Here is a 13,323-nt window from a genome sequence, read left to right as displayed (position 1 = left end):
TATGGGAGATTTCAATCTTCCAGATATAAACTGGAAAACCAAAATAGCAAGTTCTACCAGGAGTACAGATATTCTAAATTCCCTACTGGGGTTATCTCTACAACAAGTGGTTGAGGAGCCAACCCGGAGGGAGGCCATTTTGGATTTGGTATTCACAAACGGGGATTCGGTATATGATGTCATTGTAGGCGAAACCTTCAGTGTGGTTTAATATAAGAACTGTGAAAGAATCCCACCACACAAAAACAAAAGTTTTAGATTTTAGAAAAACAGACTTTTCAAAAATGAAATTAGTCATAAATGAGTCCTTATCAGACTGGAACGGATTACATGGAGTCCAGGAGAAATGGGACTACTTAAAAGGTGCATTATTGAAGGCAACAGAAAATTGCATTAGACTTGTCAGTAAAAACAAAAAAAGGAGGAGACCACTGTGGTACTCAGCAGAAGTGGCCCAAATCATTAAAAATAAAAAGCTAGCATTTTGTAATTATAAAAAAACCCAGAGCAATGAAGATAAGGAAATCTACAAGATTAGGCAGAGAGAGGCCAAGCAAGTTATAAGAACTTCTAAAGCGCAGGCAGAAGAAAAACTAGCTCAGTCTATGAAAAAAGGGGATAAGACATTCTTCAGATATATAAATGAAAAAAGGAAATTAAAACAAGGAATAACTAAATTAAAAACAAAGGACGGAAGGTATGTAGAAGAGAATAAAGGGCTAGCCGACTGCCTTAATGAATACTTCTGTTCAGTTTTTACAAAAGAAAAAGGAGAAGGACCTCCACTAGAAAGAATGACTAATAAATCGTTTGATGCATGTATCTTTACAGAGGAAGATGTTCTAAGTTTGCTGTCTAAGGTGAAGACAAATAAGTCACAGGGACCTGATGAGATACACCCAAAATTATTAAAAGAGCTTAGTGGTGAGCTGGCAAAACCGTTAACAGATTTATTTAACCAATCATTAGTAACAGGAGTCGTCCCGGAAGATTGGAAATTGGCTAATGTCGTGCCCATTCACAAGAAAGGTAGTAGGGAGGAATCGAGCAACTATAGACCAGTGAGTCTGACATCAATAGTAGGCAAATTAATGGAAACCCTATTAAAGGATAGGATTGTGGAACATCTAAAATCCCATGGATTGCAAGATGAAAAACAACATGGGTTTACTTCAGAGAGATCATGTCAAACAAATCTTATAGATTTTTTTGACTGGGTGAATAAAATAATAGACGGTGGAGGTGTAGTAGACATCGCATATCTAGATTTTAGTAAGGCTTTTGACACTGTCCCACATAGAAGACTTATCAATAAACTGCAGTCATTGAGCATGGACTCCCATATTGTTGAGTGGATTAGGCAGTGGCTGAGTGACAGACAACAGAGGGTGCTAGTCAATGGAGAACATTCAAAACAAGGTCATGTTACCAGTGGGGTTCCACAGGGATCTGTACTGGGACCGATTTTGTTTAATATCTTCATAAGTGATATTGCAAAAGGCCTCGCTGGTAAGGTTTGTCTTTTTGCTGATGACACAAAGATAGGTAACAGGGTTGATGTTCCTGGAGGGAAACGCCAAATGGAAAAGGATTTAGGAAAACTAGAAGAATGGTCAGAACTCTGGCAACTGAAAATTAATGTGGATAAGTGCAAGATAATGCACCTGGGGCGTAAAAACCCAAGGGCAGAATATAGAATATTTGACACAGTCCTGACCTCAGTATCTGAGGAAAGGGATTTAGGAGTAATTATTTCAGAAGACTTAAAGGTGGGAAGACAATGTAATAGAGCAGCACGAAATGCCAGCAGAATGCTTGGATGTATAGGGAGAGGTATAAGCAGTAGAAAGAGTGAAGTGCTTATGCCGCTGTACAGAACACTGGTGAGACCTCACTTGGAGTATTGTGCGCAGTACTGGAGGCCATATCTCCAGAAGGATATAGATACTCTAGAGAGAGTTCAGAGAAGAGCTACTAAACTAGTACATGGATTGCAGGATAAAACTTACCAGGAAAGGTTAAAGGACCTTAATATGTATAGCTTGGAAGAAAGAAGAGACAGAGGGGATATGATAGAAACTTTTAAATACATAAAGGGAATCAACTCGGTAAAGGAAGAGAGCATATTTAAAAGAAGAAAAACTACCACAAGAGGACACAATTTTAAATTAGAGGGGCAAAGGTTTAAAAGTAATATAAGGAAGTATTACTTTACTGAGAGAGTATGCATGGAATAGCCTTCCTGCAGAAGTGGTAGCTGCAAATACAGTGAAGGGGTTTAAGCATGCATGGGATAGGCATAAGGCCATCCTTCATATAAGATAGGGCCGGGGGCTATCCATAGTATTCAGTATATTGGGCAGACTAGATGGGCCAAATGGTTCTTATCTGCCGACACATTCTATGTTTCTATGTTTCTATGTTTCTATAACTTAGCACTGCTATATTTAATTCTAGCCTAATATGGAATATAGCAGTGCTAAGTTAAAATCGAAATTCGTTAATTATAACTTGAATTAATCGAATTGCGATTTTAACTTGGACCAGGTTTACTATGGTTGGCTTGGTAGAATTAGCGAATATGACGAATGTATTAGTCATATTTCACAAAACGAATATAACGAATGTATTCGTCATATTCCACAAAACGAAGATAACGAAGTATCCTGCATCTTCGTTTTAGCTACCTATTCATCAACTTCGCTAATTAAACTTAGCTGTCTCTATAGTAAACTTTCCTATATGATTGCTAGAATTAGCGAAGTTGATGAATAGGTAGCTAAAACGAAGATGCAGAATACTTCGTTATCTTCGTTTTGTGGAATATGACGAATACATTCGTTATATTCGTTTTGTGGAATATGACGAATACATTCGTCATATTCGCTAATTCTACCAAGCCAACCATAGTAAACCAGGTCCAAGTTGAAATCGCAATTAGATTAATTCAAGTTATAATAATCGAATTTCGATTTTAACTTAGCACTGCTATTTTCCATATTAGGCTAGAATTAAATATAGCAGTGCTAAGTTAAAATCGAAATTCGATTATTATAACTTGAAATAATCGAATTGCGATTTTTCACGTAATTCTCAAATCCGACAGTACATTCTAGTATATGGAGACGTTCCCATGGTGATGGGGACGCTCCATGAGCACCGAAGTCGGCAGAAGCGGCAACGGGCACTGACTGGAGCAGCCAGGAAGCCAGGAATCCAAAGGACAGGTAAGAACAACTTTAGGGAAGTGGGAAAGAAAAAAATAGAACAATAAAAAAAAAAAAAAAAAATTCAAGTTATAATAATCAAATTTCGATTTTAACTTAGCACTGCTATATTCCATATTAGGCTAGAATTAAATATAGCAGTGCTAAGTTAAAATCGAAATTCGATTATTATAACTTGAATTAATCGCATTGCTATTTCAATAGGAGAGTAGCCTTTAAGTTAAAATCGCAATACGCGATTATTTAAATCGCATATTAATCGCGATAACAAGAAAAATGACGAATATTCGATTTCGACGAATATAAAACGAATATTCTATCGAATATTCGCGAATTTCGTCGAAATCGAATATGGTACCTGCCGCTCATCACTAATGGTAGAACTGACACCACTACTTTTAAAAAAAGCATGGGGCTGAGCTGTAATACTAGACAGAACCCATAGGCAAAGAGTGGCGATATTCTGGAAAAGAAAGTAGACCCTTTTCCCCTAACCCCATATAATCCCTTTCATTATTCTTCTGATTATTATGAATTTGTATTAATATGTAACACCTTACACTTGGCCAGTTCTAAAAATAATATTTTACGTGTTCAGCAAAAAGAGGCAATTAAATGTAGAATGAATGTGATATACAGTGGATATAAAAAGTCTACACACCTCTGTTAAAATGTCAGGTTTCTATACCACTCAATTGAAAAACAAACTGAAATCTTTTAGGTGGAGGGAAGAAGAAAAAAAACTAAAATAATGTGGTTTCATAAGTGTGCACACCCTCTTATAACTGGGGATGTAGCTGTGTTCAGAATTAAGCAATCACATTCAAAATCATGTTAAATAGGAGTCAGCATTCACCTGCCATCATTTAAAGTGCCTCTGATTAACCCGAAATAAAGTTCAGCTGCTCTAGTTGGTCTTCTCCTGAAATTTTCTTAGTCGCATCCCACAGCAAAAGCCATGGTCCACAGAGAGCTTCCAAAGCATCAGAGGGATCTCATTGTTAAAAGGTATCAGTCAGGAGAAGGGTACAAAAGAATTTCCAAGGCATTAGAGATATCATGGAACACAGTGAAGACAGTGATCATCAAGTGGAGAAAATATGTCACAACAGTGACATTACCAAGAACGTGACGTCCCTCCAAAATTGATGAAAAGACGAGAAGAAAACTGGTCTGGGAGGTTACCAAGAGGCCTACAGCAACATTAAAGGAGCTGCAGTAATATTTGGCAAGTACTGGCTGTGTGGTACATGTGACAACAATCTCCCGTATTCTTCATATGTCTGGGCTATGGGGTAGAGTCACAAGACGAAAGCCTTTTTTTACGAAGAAAAACATCGAAGCCAGGCTACATTTTGCAAAAACACATCTGAAGTCTCCCAAAAGCATGTGGGAAAAGGTGTTATGGTCTGATGAAACCAAAGTTGAACTTTTTGGCCATAATTCCAAAAGATATGTTTGGCGCCAAAAACAACACTGTACATCACCAAAAGAACACCATACCCACAGTGAAGCATGGTGGTGGCAGCATCATGCTTTGGGGCTGTTTTTCTTCAGCTGAACTGGGGCCTTAGTTAAGCTAGAGGGAATTATGAACAGTTCCAAATACCAGTCAATATTGGCACAAAACCTTCAGGCTTCTGCTAGAAAGCTGAACATGAAGAGGAACTTTATCTTTCAGCATGACAATGACCCAAAGCATACATGCAAATCAACAAAGGAATGGCTTCACCAGAAGAAGATTAAAGTTTTGGAATGGCCCAGCCAGAGCCCAGACCTGAATCCGATTGAAAATCTGTGGGGTGATCTGAAGAGGGCTGTGCACAGGAGATGCCCTCTCAATCTGACAGATTTGGGGTGTTTTTGCAAAGAAGAGTAGGCAAATCTTGCCATGTCAAAATGTGCCATGCTGATAGACTCATACCCAAAAAGACTGAGTGCTGTAATAAAATCAAAAGGTGCTTCAACAAAGTATTAGTTTAGGGGGGTGCACACTTATGCAAACATATTATTTTATTTTTATATTTTTTTCCTCCCTCTGCCTAAAAGATATCAGTTTGTTTTTCAATTGAGTTGTACAATTTATAGGTCACATTAAATGTGGAAAAAGTTCTGAAATGATTTATCTTTGTCTAATTTTTTTACATGACAGAAACCTGACATTTTAACAGGGGTGTGTAGACTTTTTATATGTTTAATGGTGCCATTAGAAAGACAACTCGTACCACAATAAAACAAGCCCTCATTTGGCTATGTGAATGGAAAAAATAAAAATGGTATGGCTTTTGGAAGGCAGGGAGTTAAAAACAAGACACAAAATGGAAAATGGCCATGGCAGGAGAGACTAAAACCTGAAACATCATGTAACGAGACGCCGGGGCGCTCACTCTCCTCAGCAACGTCATATGACCCCAGCTAGCTAGTATTTAACAGGCAGCCTGCTGGCCACAGGTTGCCTGTTAATTTTAGGTTCCTGGCGATTTGTTGGATACCTGTATGCTTACCTGATCCTGTTCCCTGACGATCCTTTGCCTGCTCCTCCTGTACTGCGCATCTCTCCTGGTATTTTGACCTCGGCTTCCACCTGACTATTCTTTGCGGACTCCTGTTGTTCTTCTCTACTCTCCTGGTATTTGACCCCGACTTCTCCTGACCATTCTTTGCTTATCCCTCTGTACTGCGTAGCTCTCTTGGTTTTGACCCGGTCCGTTCACTATCCGTTATTTGTCTCGTCTGTCTTCCCTGCACATATTCTAAGTTAGGGACTGCCGTCCAGTTGTCCCCTGTAATCAGGACTTTTGAGGCAAGTAGGCAGCGCCAGGGGTGAGGGTGGAGCACAGTGGTCACTATCCTCCCCCCTGTGTGTGTGTGGACGTGACCGTTACACATCAGTTTCAGCAAACAATTTCTTGGGCTATTTTACAAGAAACTAAATACTTTCATTCTATTCCTTTTTATGGTGTCCTAGTTATTGAGATAATCTGTTTTGAAAGAGTTGTAAGAAAATATACAGAAGACCCTTTCTGGGTACCACAGCCAACAAACTTTAAATTTGTTATATATCCTCCTACACCACTGTGGTTAGTAGATCTAAACCTAACTCTAGGTATTCACCAGAGCATATAAGGTCCCAGGTTACATTTGTGGAGTAGGTGAGCTCACAAGTAGCAGACCTATCAGATATCTAGGTGAAGCACCACAGTCAAACAAAGCTAAATTAGAAGACAAGGGGTTAATCAAGAAAACTGCTGAAGGATTAAAGCCAGGAGAGTAAGTGGAAACCAAATCAGAAGACAAGGGTTAAATCCAGAGTCAAGCCAAGGTCTCATACATACTGTATTTTTCGCCGCATAAGATGCACTCCCCCCCCCCATACTGGGGGAAAAATGCCCCTGTACCTTATGGGGCAAATACTAATGAGCGCTTCCATTATGGAAGTGCTCATTAGTACTGGAGGACCAGGAAGCGGTGAACGCTCTGTACTCACCGCTTCCTGGTCCTCGGCTGTTTGCTGTGCAGTGGCTGCGCACAGCGTGAGGGCGCTCTGTGACCTCACGCTGTGCGTGCCAGTTCACAGCACAGCCGACGGAGGAGGAAGAAGACCGCACTGGAGGAGATGAGCGGCAGCGTCCAGGAGCAGGAGAGGTAAGTGGTTTATTTATTTTGTTATCTATGGCTGGGGTCTGCTGATTACATATATGGCTGGGGTCTGCTGATTACATATATGGCTGGGGTCTGCTGATTACATATATGGCTGGGGTCTGCTGATTACATATATGGCTGGGGGCTGCTGATTACATATATGGCTGGGGGCTGCTGATTACATATACGGCTGGGGGCTGCTGATTACATATATGGCTGGGGTCTGCTGATTACATATATGGCTGGGGGCTGCTGACTACATATATGGCTGGGGCTGCTGATTACATATATGGCTGGGGGCTTCTAAATACATATATGGCTGGGGGCTGCTGATTACATATATGGCTGGGGGCTGTTGATTACATATATGGCTGGGGGCTGCTGATTACATATACGGCTGGGGGCTGCTGATTACATATATGTCTGGGGGCTGCTGATTACGTATATGGCTGTGGGCTGCTGATTACATATATGGCTGGGGGCTGCTGATTACATATATGGCTGGGGGCTGCTGATTACATATATGGCTGGGGTCTGCTGATTACACATATGGCTGGGGCTGCTGACTACATATATGGCTGGGGCTGCTGATTACATATATGGCTGGGGGCTGCTAAATACATATATGGCTGGGGGCTGCTGATTACGTATATGGCTGGGGGCTGCTGATTACGTATATGGCTGGGGGCTGCTGATTACATATATGGCTGTGGGCTGTTGATTACATATATGGCTGGGGGCTGCTGATTACATATATGGCTGGGGGCTGCTGATTACATATATGTCTGGGGGCTGCTGATTACATATATGGCTGGGGGCTGTTGATTACATATATGTCTGGGGGCTGCTGATTACACATATGGCTGGGGCTGCTGATTACATATATGGCTGGGGGCTGCTGATTACATATACGGCTGGGGGCTGCTGATTACATATATGGCTGGGGTCTGCTGATTACATATATGGCTGGGGGCTGCTGACTACATATATGGCTGGGGCTGCTGATTACATATATGGCTGGGGGCTTCTAAATACATATATGGCTGGGGGCTGCTGATTACATATATGGCTGGGGGCTGTTGATTACATATATGGCTGGGGGCTGCTGATTACATATACGGCTGGGGGCTGCTGATTACATATATGTCTGGGGGCTGCTGATTACGTATATGGCTGTGGGCTGCTGATTACATATATGGCTGGGGGCTGCTGATTACATATATGGCTGGGGGCTGCTGATTACATATATGGCTGGGGTCTGCTGATTACACATATGGCTGGGGCTGCTGACTACATATATGGCTGGGGCTGCTGATTACATATATGGCTGGGGGCTGCTAAATACATATATGGCTGGGGGCTGCTGATTACGTATATGGCTGGGGGCTGCTGATTACGTATATGGCTGGGGGCTGCTGATTACATATATGGCTGTGGGCTGTTGATTACATATATGGCTGGGGGCTGCTGATTACATATATGGCTGGGGGCTGCTGATTACATATATGTCTGGGGGCTGCTGATTACATATATGGCTGGGGTCTGCTGATTACACATATGGCTGGGGCTGCTGATTACATATATGGCTGGGGCTGCTGATTACATATATGGCTGGGGGCTGCTAAATACATATATGGCTGGGGGCTGCTGATTACATATGGCTGGGGGCTGCTGATTACATATATGGCTGGGGGCTGTTGATTACATATATGGCTGGGGGCTGCTGATTACATATATGGCTGGGGGCTGCTGATTACATATATGTCTGGGGGCTGCTGATTACATATATGGCTGGGGGCTGTTGATTACATATATGTCTGGGGGCTGCTGATTACACATATGGCTGGGGCTGCTGATTACATATATGGCTGGGGGCTGCTGATTACATATATGGCTGGGGGCTGCTGATTACATATATGGCTGGGGGATGATTAGAGGCATGGAAGACTGATATGAGGCATGGGGGTCTGATCTGAGGTCTTATTAACATTGGGGGTCTGATTGGTGGTCTGACCTGAGGTGTAATGAAAAATATTGTTTTCTTATTTTCGCCCACTAAAACCTAGGTGCGTCTTATAGTGCGAAAAAAACGGTAGTAAGGTCCAACAGGAATGCAATGCTGCTCAAAGTACAGAGAAAAAACTTGAGTCAAATGAATCAGAGGCACTAACAACAGTAAGTGGCTGTCTTAAATGCCTTGCCTAGCTTAGGCATTGGACACTGAGCTAGGAACCAGGAACCCGCCTGGCTTAGCATCCAGGCTCACTGATAGGTCAATCAGCCAGAGCTAGGCTAGTCAGCATGGCAACCCTCTCATGCCTGACACACGTGCCATTCCTGATCTTCCCCAACACCGATGCACTGACTGAAGTGGCGGGTGCTGGGCAGAGACGCAGCCAACGCAGGATTGTGGCAGGGTAAGTTTCTGATATAATCTTTTGGAAATTTGGCTCTTAAACATTTTGGTTCTGTTATGAATCTATTATTCACATCGTATAATACAACAGATATATGGATCCATACTCCAACATTTCAACTTTCGTTGACTTACATGCAGCAAATAACGGCTCTGTAATAGTACATTTGCTTATCAAGGAAATACTGAGAAGAAAACTATTCACAGATTAGCTCATCTCTACATCCTACTGTACAGTAGATATGAGTATGACGGGCATAGTAATGTCAAGGCATAGCAATGTGAAGCTTCTGTCAAGTTGTAGCATCTTTGTTGTCCAAAACACTGCTGTATCAGATAACAGTCATACATTCAAAATGATGATGATTTGAATAGATTTTGATGTCCATTTCCAGAATCAGTCACTCTTCAGATAAGATGTCCTTCATTGTGATGATACATAAGGCTAGAGCTTAGGATCTTTCTGCATCCCGGAATTGCCGGAAGCCTCAATGTTACCGTCCGGGCCCATTAACTATAATGGGGACCAGTAGAGATTTGGCCACAACGCGGCAAATATCCCAAGAATTGTCCGGAAGAAAACCACTGAGTGTATATGGAGGCAATGGTCTGTTCCTGTATTAGTAGCACATCATTTTTCCCATAGAATCACAACTGGAACATTGCCTAATCAATCCTCATTAAATTGTCAACATATATTTAGAAGATGTACAAGTAAGACAATTCTAAGTACAGTAATTTGTTGTCAATTCCCCTTCTGCATAATTACTTATGCTGCACTTAATGAGGAAAATTATACACAAATATAAGATGCGCTAAATATGCAAATGAAATTAATTCCATCTAATTAATTAAGCATATCGATGCAAGAACATTTACATAAATAAAGTTAAAAAGATTTTATATATTAACCTGAGTGCAAAAAATTAAAAGCTAAAAATATACGACTTCAAAATTGGACAGAAAGAAATGAGTGGAATAAATTTGACGTCTCTGGACTGATTTAAGTGATTTTAAGATTCCACCAGACTTTTGTATCTACTGTTGAAATAAATACGCTTCATTGATCTTCCCGTGCTGTGCTGTCCCAGCATTTATTTCTTCCATTTAGATAATGGCTGTATTTGTGTTATTATATCATAACCATGTTATGTAATGCTGCCACCCTGTGGTCACTCTTGTTATAGGTTTCCTGAAATGTATTATGTAAATTCCATTGCCTTTGCTCTCTGTTCTACTCCTCCCTTTCTGTGACATCACATCCTGTGCTCTGTTCCTGTGTCTTCCTTTCCTGCAGCAGACTCAGAGCTGGTGAGAGCATTTCATTTTGAACTCTAATGTCCTTGAGTATCCTCTAATTTCTTCTATGTGTTTTGCTCAAGGTAAACTCAATAAATTACCAAAGCATCTCCACTGTATTCTCCTCACTGGATTTTCTCATACAAATAGTACCACGACCTAGGGATATTAGTGAGTTCAGCTATCTACCATTGCTTGTACAGAGATTCCCACTCTCAACCAGTCAGAGACTTCTCTAACGTACATCTGTGGCAGAATATGTGCTGTCACTGGAATGGGAGCAGTGCTGCAGTAAGCAGAAACGGCCACTACATAGTGTACATGCTGTCCTGTACTGGTGCCTGGTTCTGGCACACTGGAGCTCCTGTGAATGGCTGAGGGGGGGGGGTTCACATTACGTTTTATGCCTCCGTTTGATGAATACATTACAAAAAAGAATGCAAAAATGCAGCACACCACGTTCTTGTATCCTGCACAGTCCTGTAAAAAAAGTATACTTATTTTTTACAATGGTAAAAAGAAACGTATTCGTGAACATCACGTTTTATGCCTCCGTTTGATGAATACATTACAAAAAAGAATGCAAAAATGCAGCACACCACGTTCTTGTATCCTGCACAGTCCTGTAAAAAAAGTATACTTATTTTTTACAATGGTAAAAAGAAACGTATTCGTGAACGTACGTTGAACAGATGCCACTGTATGGCTTCACTCTGAGGCATCCATTTAACATATAAGTTTTTGTATATGTTAAAAGGATGGGAAAACGTAAAGTGAGCCCACCCTAATCTATGTGGGTACCGAGTGTTGGAGTCCAACCTTCAGTAATAACCAAGAACCACCAACTTTGCAAGACATGATTCAACAACCATGCAAGACACGGGTCCAGATTTACTAATGTATCTACACCAAAAATCTGTCTAAAAGGTGGTGCAAAATGGCGCAAATTGGCATATCTCAGGGAGGGTCTTCCTCGTGTAAAAATCCATCTCAAAGTAAGCCAACCAATAGTTGGTATAGAGTCGGAGAAAAGTGTCTATCCATGCACCACATCTATCATCCAGCCTGAGCCCCTGTGATAAATCTGATGCAGGTCTAGACAGCATGTCTAAGCTTATACCGCCTATAGGATTAGTAAATCTGGGCCACAGTGATGTTGCCAGAGAGATATTGCTGGCTTGAAGGAATGCCTCTGGTATAATATACAGTCACCTAAAGAATTATTAGGAACACCTGTTCTATTTCTCATTAATGCAATTATCTAGTCAACCAATCACATGGCAGTTGCTTCAATGCATTTAGAGGGGTGGTCCTGGTCAAGACAATCTCCTGAACTCCAAACTGAATGTCAGAATGGGAAAGAAAGGTGATTTAAGCCATTTTGAGCGTGGCATGGTTGTTGGTGCCAGACGGGCCGGTCTGAGTATTTCACAATCTGCTCAGTTACTGGGATTTTCACGCACAACCATTTCTAGGATTTACAAAGAATGGTGTGAAAAGGGAAAAACATCCAGTATGCGGCAGTCCTGTGGGCAAAAATGCCTTGTAGATGCTAGAGGTCAGAGGAGAATGGGCCGACTGATTCAAGCTGATAGAAGAGCAACGTTGACTGAAATAACCAATCGTTACAACCGAGGTATGCAGCAAAGCATTTGTGAAGCCACAACACGCACAACCTTGAGGCGGATGGGCTACAACAGCAGAAGACCCCACCGGGTACCACTCATCTCCACTACAAATAGGAAAAAGAGGCTACAATTTGCACGAGCTCATCAAAATTGGACTGTTGAAGACTGGAAAAATGTTGCCTGGTCTGATGAGTCTTGATTTCTGTTGAGACATTCAAATGGTAGAGTCCGAATTTGGCGTAAACAGAATGAGAATATGTATCCATCCTCTGATGGCTACTTCCAGCAGGATAATGCACCATGTCACAAAGCTCGAATAATTTCAAATTGGTTTCTTGAACATGACAATGAGTTCACTGTACTAAAATGGCCCCCACAGTCACCAGATCTCAACCCAATAGAGCATCTTTGGGATGTGGTGGAACGGGAGCTTCGTGCCCTGGATGTGCATCCCTCAAATCTCCATCAACTGCAAGATGCTATCCTATCAATATGGGCCAACATTTCTAAAGAATGCTATCAGCACCTTGTTGAATCAATGCCACGTAGAATTAAGGCAGTTCTGAGGGCAAAAGGGGGTCCAACACCATATTAGTATGGTGTTCCTAATAATTCTTTAGGTGAGTGTATGTGCTGGGCTATGCCTAGTGCAAGGCCTGAAAGTGTGTGTGGGGGTGTTCTGTGTCATGCCCCGCCCCTTAATCTGTGCACTAGGCATAGCACAATGCTCATTTATGCTTGGAATGTTCCTTTCATTATCATTTTCTATACTGGTGTAGGTTTTTAGGTGCTCAAAATCATGAGACAGCTAAGCAACAAGCATTGTAAAGTAGTTGTATAGAATAATAATACAATAAAATAACAAGTGAAAATTACCCATCTTGGGGCAAAACTTAGGCTACTTTGACATCTGCGTTTTTGCTGGATCTGTCATGGATCAGTAAAAATGCTTCCGTCATGATAATACAACTGTCTGCATCTGTTATGAACAGATCCGGTTGTATTATCTCTAAAATTGCCAAGATGGATCCGTCTTTAAAACCATTGTAAGTCAATGGGCGATGGATCAGTTTTCTTTTGTGTCAGAGAAAACGGATCCGTCACCATTGAC

This window comes from Bufo bufo, chromosome 7 (assembly GCF_905171765.1).
Source record: "Bufo bufo chromosome 7, aBufBuf1.1, whole genome shotgun sequence".
Lineage (NCBI taxonomy): Eukaryota > Metazoa > Chordata > Amphibia > Anura > Bufonidae > Bufo > Bufo bufo.
Note: the sequence above shows the minus strand (reverse complement) of the source record.